This window comes from Somniosus microcephalus, chromosome 3 (genome assembly GCF_052327205.1).
Source record: "Somniosus microcephalus isolate GS21.2 chromosome 3, FLI_Smic_1.0, whole genome shotgun sequence".
In the NCBI taxonomy this organism is placed as follows: domain Eukaryota; kingdom Metazoa; phylum Chordata; class Chondrichthyes; order Squaliformes; family Somniosidae; genus Somniosus; species Somniosus microcephalus.
In genome coordinates this window covers 247,982,601-247,990,677 of record NC_140989.1, presented here as the reverse complement: position 1 = coordinate 247,990,677, position 8,077 = coordinate 247,982,601, and the positions used below count along the sequence as shown (strand labels likewise).

The 8,077-nt window shown below is 44.2% G+C and overlaps 1 pseudogene; it reads right to left on the bottom strand.

The window, feature by feature from the left end:
• Nucleotides 1–664: 664 nt before the first annotated feature.
• Nucleotides 665–6,223, bottom strand: LOC147121811 (cingulin-like protein 1 pseudogene; annotated as a pseudogene).
• Between the last annotated feature and the right edge of the window lie 1,854 nt (nt 6,224–8,077).

Genomic DNA, 8,077 nt, shown 5'->3' with positions numbered 1-8,077 from the left:
CTGCTCCTATCTTCTATGTTTCTATGTAATGATTTATTTGTCATGTGTGTCTGTGGCTGGAAATAGGATGCTCCTGATAGGATGGCCATGTATATGGTGGAATTCACCTTGGAATCCCTCATCCCTGGTTGAGAAATGGCATAAACCTGTATCTAGGTAAAGGGTGGAACGGAGACCAGGTGATTATGTTACTGGACTAGTAATTCAGAGATCGTGAGTTCAAATCCCACCGTGACAGTTTAAGAATTTGAATTCAGTTTAAAAGAAAACGAGGAAAAAAGAAGCTGGTATCAGTAAAAGTGACCATGAAGCTTTCGGAATGTTGTAAAAACCCAACTGGTTCACGAATACAAAAGCAAAATACTGCGGATGCTGGGAATCTGAAATAAAAACAGAAAATGCTGGAAACACTCAGCAGGTCAGGCAGCATCTGTGGAGAGAGAAACAGAGTTAATGTTTCAGGTTGATGACATTGCATCAACTGGTTCACTAATATCTAAATGTCCTTTAGGGAAGGAAACCTACCATCCTTACCTAGTCTAACCTATATATGACTCCAGTCCCACACTAATGTGGTTGACTCTTAACTGCCCTCCGAAGTAGCGTAATAAGTCACTCAGCTGTACTTTCAAAAAGAAGGCCCACTGCCAACGTATCTGGGCAACTAGGGATGGGCAATAAGTGACGGCCTTTTCAGCAACGCCCACGTCCTGAAAATGAATCCTTTTAAAGCAGAGTTGGAGAACAAGTGCCATATTGTAAGAACTGCTGTCACATCTATTTGTACATACATCCTGCAATTAAAGTATTTGTCTCTGTCAGTTATAGCTTAGTGTTCCACAATAGAGAGGAAAACATTATCTCACCCTCTCTTTCAGTTGATGGTGTCATTATCTCCTTTCACAATCAAATTATTACCTGTATATCCTGTAATGAGTAATGTTTATCATTTATGGAATAACATTCTATCAGTCACTGGATATATTCACACAAAAAAAGTCACTACATTTTTACTCCGAATCTCAGATCATTAATGATTGAACAAGATAGAACCTTGCTGTAAATGTGCCATTGGTTTCTCTCCCACTATGGGGCTTAGAAATTGAGGTCAAGCAGATATATTATTAGTGATATTTTTCTGTCGTAAAACTTGATACTAAGCTGCTCATTTTGGACTGTTAATAATTTTCATCACGATTTGGGGGCTGAGATTCTGCTCCCCGCGCACCAGTGCTGCAGGCGTGCGCCAAATGCCAAAATAATGGTGCCACCGGTTTGCACTTGCCTTGGGTATTTCCAATGGGTGCGCGCTGGGGTGAAGGGGGCTTGTGCTGTTTGCTGGCGCCAGCCCTGTTAGTGCATTCTTTTGAGCTCATCTTAGGGGTGAGGCAATGCTGCTCGCGAATTACGATGTGTTGCATCATAGGTGAGGAGGCCAGGGTTTTGTAATAGCTAGAGTAAAGCACATTCCTGCAGCCACACAGCTATTAGTATTAGTAGTAGTTTTAAAACTGCCTGAATCCTTTGGTGAGATTAGTCCTTATTTTTGGGCTTTATCTGGTTTCTTGGCATTAAACTGTTGCTCGTTTCCTTGGATTGGGTCAGTTGGTCACCTTTGGTTTGGTGTCAACTTTACTGCTGCACCACTACCATTCGCAGGAGACAGGCTGCCCTCCCTGCCCCGCGAATATTAGCAGATTCCTGCCTCTCTCCTCAGCACAATCCACATGCCCCCCATTTCACAATTTGCCGGCAACTGGAAATGCCATTGTTGCTTTAAGGAGCTGCTCCGACACATTTGTGCTCCTACCTGAACCCTCCTGACCTCTGAACTCCCAGCACAGAATGCAACCTGTGCTGGCAGTGCACTAACATTATGTAAATGAGGGGGAAGTGTGCCAGCAACGCAAAATGCTCTGGTGCAAATGCACTAGTCCCACCATTGAGCTCATGGGGTAACTTCAGTCCCATCGTGCCAAGTGTAAAGCATTCTGGGCAGTAACATTTATTTCAGTGGTTTTAACACCATATTTTATTTACCAATATGGGTTTCCTGGCAACAACAACTTCCATTTCTATATCGCACCTCACATACTGATCGACCCCTCAAACTGCTTGACAATGAGTGAAGAAAGACCAAGAGCTTAGAGGGTTAAAGACTGCTGCCAGGATAGCAGGCACAGACTTGCATGATGCGCTGCCCTTGGTCGCAAACCAGTTGCACATTGAGGGAGCGGAATCCACTTTGAATGATGAATATTGCAGAGTTCTCATGGGGAGTACACAAGGCAATGCACATGCAGTCTATGGCACCTACAGGGACCAGGCAACACTTTGGGTCATTATGAGGTACACGATACTGTTGGATACCGCTTCCTTGCCAGATTCCTTACTTTGTGCCTAAAGGTTCTACAGTTAATTTGTAAAGCATTCAACATTCTTACCACCTGCTGCCAGGAAAGTTGCACTAATGACCTCTGGGGAAGGTATCCTGAAGTGCCAAACTGGGCAAATCTTCATGGAGCTACCATGTCTATTTAGCCATTCGTCAAAGAGGGTCGGTCGGGCGTTCTGCCACTTCTGTCACAGAATCCGTTTTCTGCCTCCACGTTGGATTTCCTTTCACTTTAATAATGCCTGGCACTTCGCCCCCCCCGCTCCCCTGCCCCCCTTCCACCCCACCCCACACCACCGCCACCCCCCGCCCAAGCCTTGGCCAATGTTGATAAATATTTGAAGTAGAATTTTGAAACTTGCTGAAGGCCAAAATCTATATTTGTCCCCATTTGCATGCATTTAGCTTTAAGTAGCAACATCCATTTAATTTGGGTCCACTGGCCAGCCTTCCACCTGCCCCATTGGGTTTGCTCTCTGCACAAGAGCGAAGGTGCATTTTCAGCTGTGAATAATTATTCAAATGACATGAAATGGAAATTGTGGGGAGTGAGTTCACTACTCCAGTCTTGCAGGTTGCTCCAGCAATGGGGTGCAAAAGCCTAGATTGAACTGGTAGCAGAATCTTTGGCTCTACATGGGTATATTTAATGATTGAGGCAAATTATTATTTCTTTATGTGCTTGTTATTTATAAGGGTTACATATTCAACTGGGTCAGAAATTAAGGTGCCGGCTGGAACCACTTTGAAAATATAAATTGAGCAGATGGGATTGGTTCGAGTTGCAGCATTTCAGTTGGCTGCTTTTCTATGGGGTTTTTCTTTATTGATATTTCAGCGAATCAGAATGGCCAAGTCCTTTATTTGAGCCAATCTGAGAAACGTGACACTTGAGGGCTGATTTTAACCCTGTCTGTCCCGCAGAATCCAGGCGGGCAATGCAATTGAAATGGCCACCGTGACATCCCTTCATCGATCCTGCCGTCTCCCCGTGAGTGGTAATTTTGAACAGGCGAGCGGGACACCCATCGGAAGGCAGCGGGGTCCTTCTACAAATATGCAGATCGACCTCAAGCAGATTACAGGAGCAGTCACTGTGCTAATGCCATCCTTCCACGGCTGAGAGTATAGTTTAATTCTGGATTTTAAAATAACTTGCTCTTGCTCTATTTTGCTTATCAACAGGACAGTTGTAATGATCACATGTTTGCCTTGAAGGCATGAATTACATAAATACTCCTTGTGGCAATTGCTGACTCATTAGATCAGTACTGTAGGTGGGTTTGCACAAGGGAAATGACCATAAACAAGGTCTTCCAGTAAATTGACCAAGGTTAGAAATCCCCAGACTGGTCTAAAATTAATGTAAACATGGCCTGCAAAAGCATGTTCTGACATGACTGCAGCAAAGACTCTGAAGGGATCAACCTAATTTTTGTAGCAAATTTTGCTACCTTTACTGGAATCCACAATTAATCAAGTTTCAACGTATTGCGATACCTAAAGTTAGATATTCTTGCTGTCATTGCATTTATTGTCTGACCTAATTAAACTACAGCACTGCAACACTGATTTTTCCTACATTTATCCTTGCTTTCGAAATTTCTTCCTGGCAGAAGGGGCTGTGCAGCGTAATAAGGCCGTTCTGACTGTAAGGATAGTCAACTTAGTAAATAAGTGGTAGTTGGCATCTAAAGCTATCTCAAGCACTGTACCTTATTTCATGCCTTGCACGTTTACTACATTTGGCAATGATTGCAGTCAGCTTTGTTTCCATGACAACTGAACTTCCTATGGAGACAGCTTGTTTCCATTCAGGACACAATGGAGATAGAAGATAGTGAGGCATCAGTGAAACATTTAGCAGGATAGGAGCAAGTGGAACAGTAAAACATGACTCATAAGGTAAGAGGCCATCAAAGGCAATGGTCCAGGTCATACCAGCCCAGGCAAAGTTTCCAAAGACTTACAGAAGAGCAACAACAACAAATTGCCTTTATATAGCACCTTTAATGTAGTGAAACATCCCAAGGCGCTTATACAGGGGCGTAATCAGACAAAAAAATTGACACCAAGCCAAAAAGAAGGTAGATTTTAAGGAGCATCTTAAAAGGAGGAAAGAGAAGTGAAGAAAAAGATAGATTTAGGGAGGGAATTCCAGAGCTTAGGGCCTAGATAGCTGAAGGCACGCCTGCCAATGGTGGAGCGAAAGAAGTGGGGGAGCATGTTAAGTCTGTGTGTTATATTGCGAATTACTACACAGACCACAAGAGTAAACTTTAACAGGTCTTTACTGGTTGAAGGTCAGGGCGGAACGGCCCAATAAATCATTACACAGCACTTATATACCGGTGTGGTCACCGCCGGTATTACAGTATACAGCAGCCAAGATAAAGTAGTGCAACTCTTAAAATAGTTCTCTTACAGGTGGAACGGTTCTCTTAAAGGTGGAACGGTTACATACACTACAATCCTCCCTTTTTAGCTTAACAGTATATATATATTCCCCATTAAACATATCATAGCATATATATACAACTTCATGTAAAAACAGTTCACAGATTCAGTCTCTGCGGTGGCGCCTCCTGCGCTTCCTGACTCGGTCTGGATAACGCCTCGGTGGTGTAGTAGTTTTCGATGGTGTAGTAGGTTCTTGTTGCTGGGGTGACTCATCTAATAGTCCTTCACTGGACTTAACAGCTTGAACTTTCGTAACTTCAGAACCAGCATTGTTGACTTCTAAAGGCTCGAGTACCTTGGGAAGTTTTTCTACTTCCAGACTGATTTGGCTCAGTTCGGAGGAACCACGTGCGTGACCTGGTAAGGGTGATAATGGTTCAGGTGAATCATCATCTTCTGCTTCTCTCTATTGTCTTCTATTTCCAGCTGCATGCACAGTTCCTCCTCCTCTTCCTCCAGTTGCCGTAGTAGCGCCACCATCTCCCGGTGTTTCTTAGACTTTTCGTGATTCTTCATGGTTTTTGCACTTTGGAAGATTTTCTCACAAGCTGGGCAGAACAGGTCGTGGTAATATTCGGTGTCGTCCAGAGCTAGGTCAGCGAGAGGGTCTTCTATTTCCTCCCTCACTTCAGCTTTTGCCTCTGCCACCAATTCCCTGAGTGGCTTATTACTGCTGACACTGCTCACAAAGGGGTGCTCTTTCTTCTTAGCTTTCAACTGATCGATGAATTTGACATATTCCCTTTCTTGCTCAGCTTCAAGGCGTTCTTCCAGTTCCTGGATTCTTGCCTCTAGCTGAGTAACAATTCCTTCCTTATTCTGTTTCTGAGATCCTTCCAGATATGCAATTCTGCTCTTCAGATCCTTGTGCTGTCTCTCTAATGAAATCTTGTCACGCTCCAGATCTTGTCTTGCAGCTCTTTCCTGGAAAAGTTCATTTCGCATCTGCTCAATCTGTTCTCTGTCTCTACTGATGCGATCTGTCAGAAGGTCTGAATTGCTTCTCTCCTCATCCAGCTCCATCTCCCTCTCTGCCAATTTATCCTCCATTTTCTTGACCTGCTGCATTCGATCCTCTTTTAAATGTGTTTTACTTTCAAGGTCGAACTCGAGGTCATTGACGTTCTGCTTCAGTTGTTGGCACTTCACAAATGCTTCATCTCGCTCGTGGTAACAGTCGTCCAACTCCTCTCGCAATTGCCGCATCTCCTCCTGCAGTTTCTTAGTTATTAGTTGAGATTTCTCAGCCTCCAGGGCTTTAGTTTTCAGTTGCTGCTGCAGGACAGTCAGTTGATTGCAATTCCTTCCCTTGTACTCATCAACCTCCTTCCACAGATCAAGGCTTGACCTCTGAGAATCCTTACTCATCTCAGCCATCTCTCTCTGAAGCTTTTCCACTGTCTTCTCCAACTCTGTGTCAAAGAACTTTTTCTTTGCATTCAACTCTTGCTCAAAACGGCGAATCATTTGTGCTAATTGCTGTTGTAGTTTGAAATGGAGTTGAGTTCGAGCCCGGTGTTCCTCCGAAATGTGCATGTCTGTAGACTGGACAGACTCAGAATTCTCTGTCAAACTATGTTGTGGTTGTTCAGTGGAATTCTGTTCTGATACTTTGTTCTCTTCTGAAGCATTTATGCACTCCTTCGTTTTTCCATCATTAGTCTGCAAGTCCATTTTAGACTTGTCTTTTGCACATGGGCTGGTCTTACCATCATCAGTTCCAGAGTCTGAGCTGATTGTCTTCCCCGAGTTCTCACTCTCTGTTTTGTCACTGTCACTGCTGCCTATGCCCTCATCCAATATTCTGGACAATCGTTCAGGTTTGACATCTTTTCTTTTTCCGGAATCTACCGTCATTGCTTTTAGGGAGTGCCAGTCCATATTTATTTTCTTGATCCACTCCCGTCCCAGAAGTGGTGGACCTCCCTCAGGTAGTACATATAAGTCCATTCCTTGGTGTTCTTTGCCCTTGTGTCTCACCTTGACTTTTATCTTTCCGATGGGGTATACTCTTTGCCCCGTGTATGTCTGCAATACTATCTCCGTATCCCATAGGGGAATATGTGTGAATAACTTTTTGTAATCTTGCTTATTCATGACCGTCAACGCCGATCCGGTGTCCAATTCCATCTTCACGTGGACTCCTGCTATCTGCAGTGTGACCCAGATGGTTTGTCGGTCAGCTTCCTTACTCACATTGTGAATTCTCAGACTACCCAGTTCCTGGCTGTTGGAGTCTGAATCCGAATTCTGTTCATCCGAACTCTTCTCAGCCACCTTATGTACCTTTCTGCACTTTTCCTGCGGTGACTTTTTGTTGCTGGTCTTCTTTCCTGACCGGCATACTTTAGCTATGTGACCAAGCTTGCCACATTTTCTACATTCCTGGTTTTTAAACCAGCATTGGTTCTGATCGTGTGTTGTCTTCCCACAACGATAACATTTCGTTGTACCCGAAGCCATTTGATCTATGCTGAGTACCGCTGCCTTCAGCTGCATTTCCGCAGTGCCTCTCGCTGCGGCTTCGTGCGATGCTGCAATAGAGACAGCCTTATCAAGTGTAAGATCATTCTCTTCAAGCAGCCGCTTTTGTGTTCCCTCTTTCGACAATCCACACACGAATTTGTCTCTCAGTGCCTCTGTCAAGCTTTCCCCAAACTGGCAGTATTTCGCTAGCTTACGCAGTTCAATTAAGTACTCCGCGTTGCTTTCCTCTTTCAGTTGCGTTCTCGCATAAAATTTAAATTGTTCCGCTAACATCAGCGGTGTGGGGTTCAAATGGTCCTTCAGGACAGCAACAATATTAGCGAAAGTCTGATCCGCCGGTTTAGCTGGTGATAGAAGATGCTTCAATAGCCCGTATGTCTTTGCACCCATTGAGTTTAGTAAGGTTAGTGCTTTATCTTCATTTGATATTTTATTTGCCTTACAATACATCTCTATGCATTCTACATACGTGGCCCAATCTTCAACATCGGGATCGAAATCGTTGATGTTACCACGCTTAGGCATCCTCGCACTCTTCTTGAGACACAACAGAAATGTTTTTTCTTTAACTTTTTTTTTCAAAAATGGCGGTTTCCCGCGCTTGTCTTCTTCCCCGCCTCTGAAAATGGCGGTTTCCCACGCTTGTCTTCTTCCCCGCCTAAATGGCGGCTTCCCGCGTTTCTTCCTCGGGCGGGAGGGGTAAAGCTTTGCCCTCGGGCGACGACCGCTGGCTTT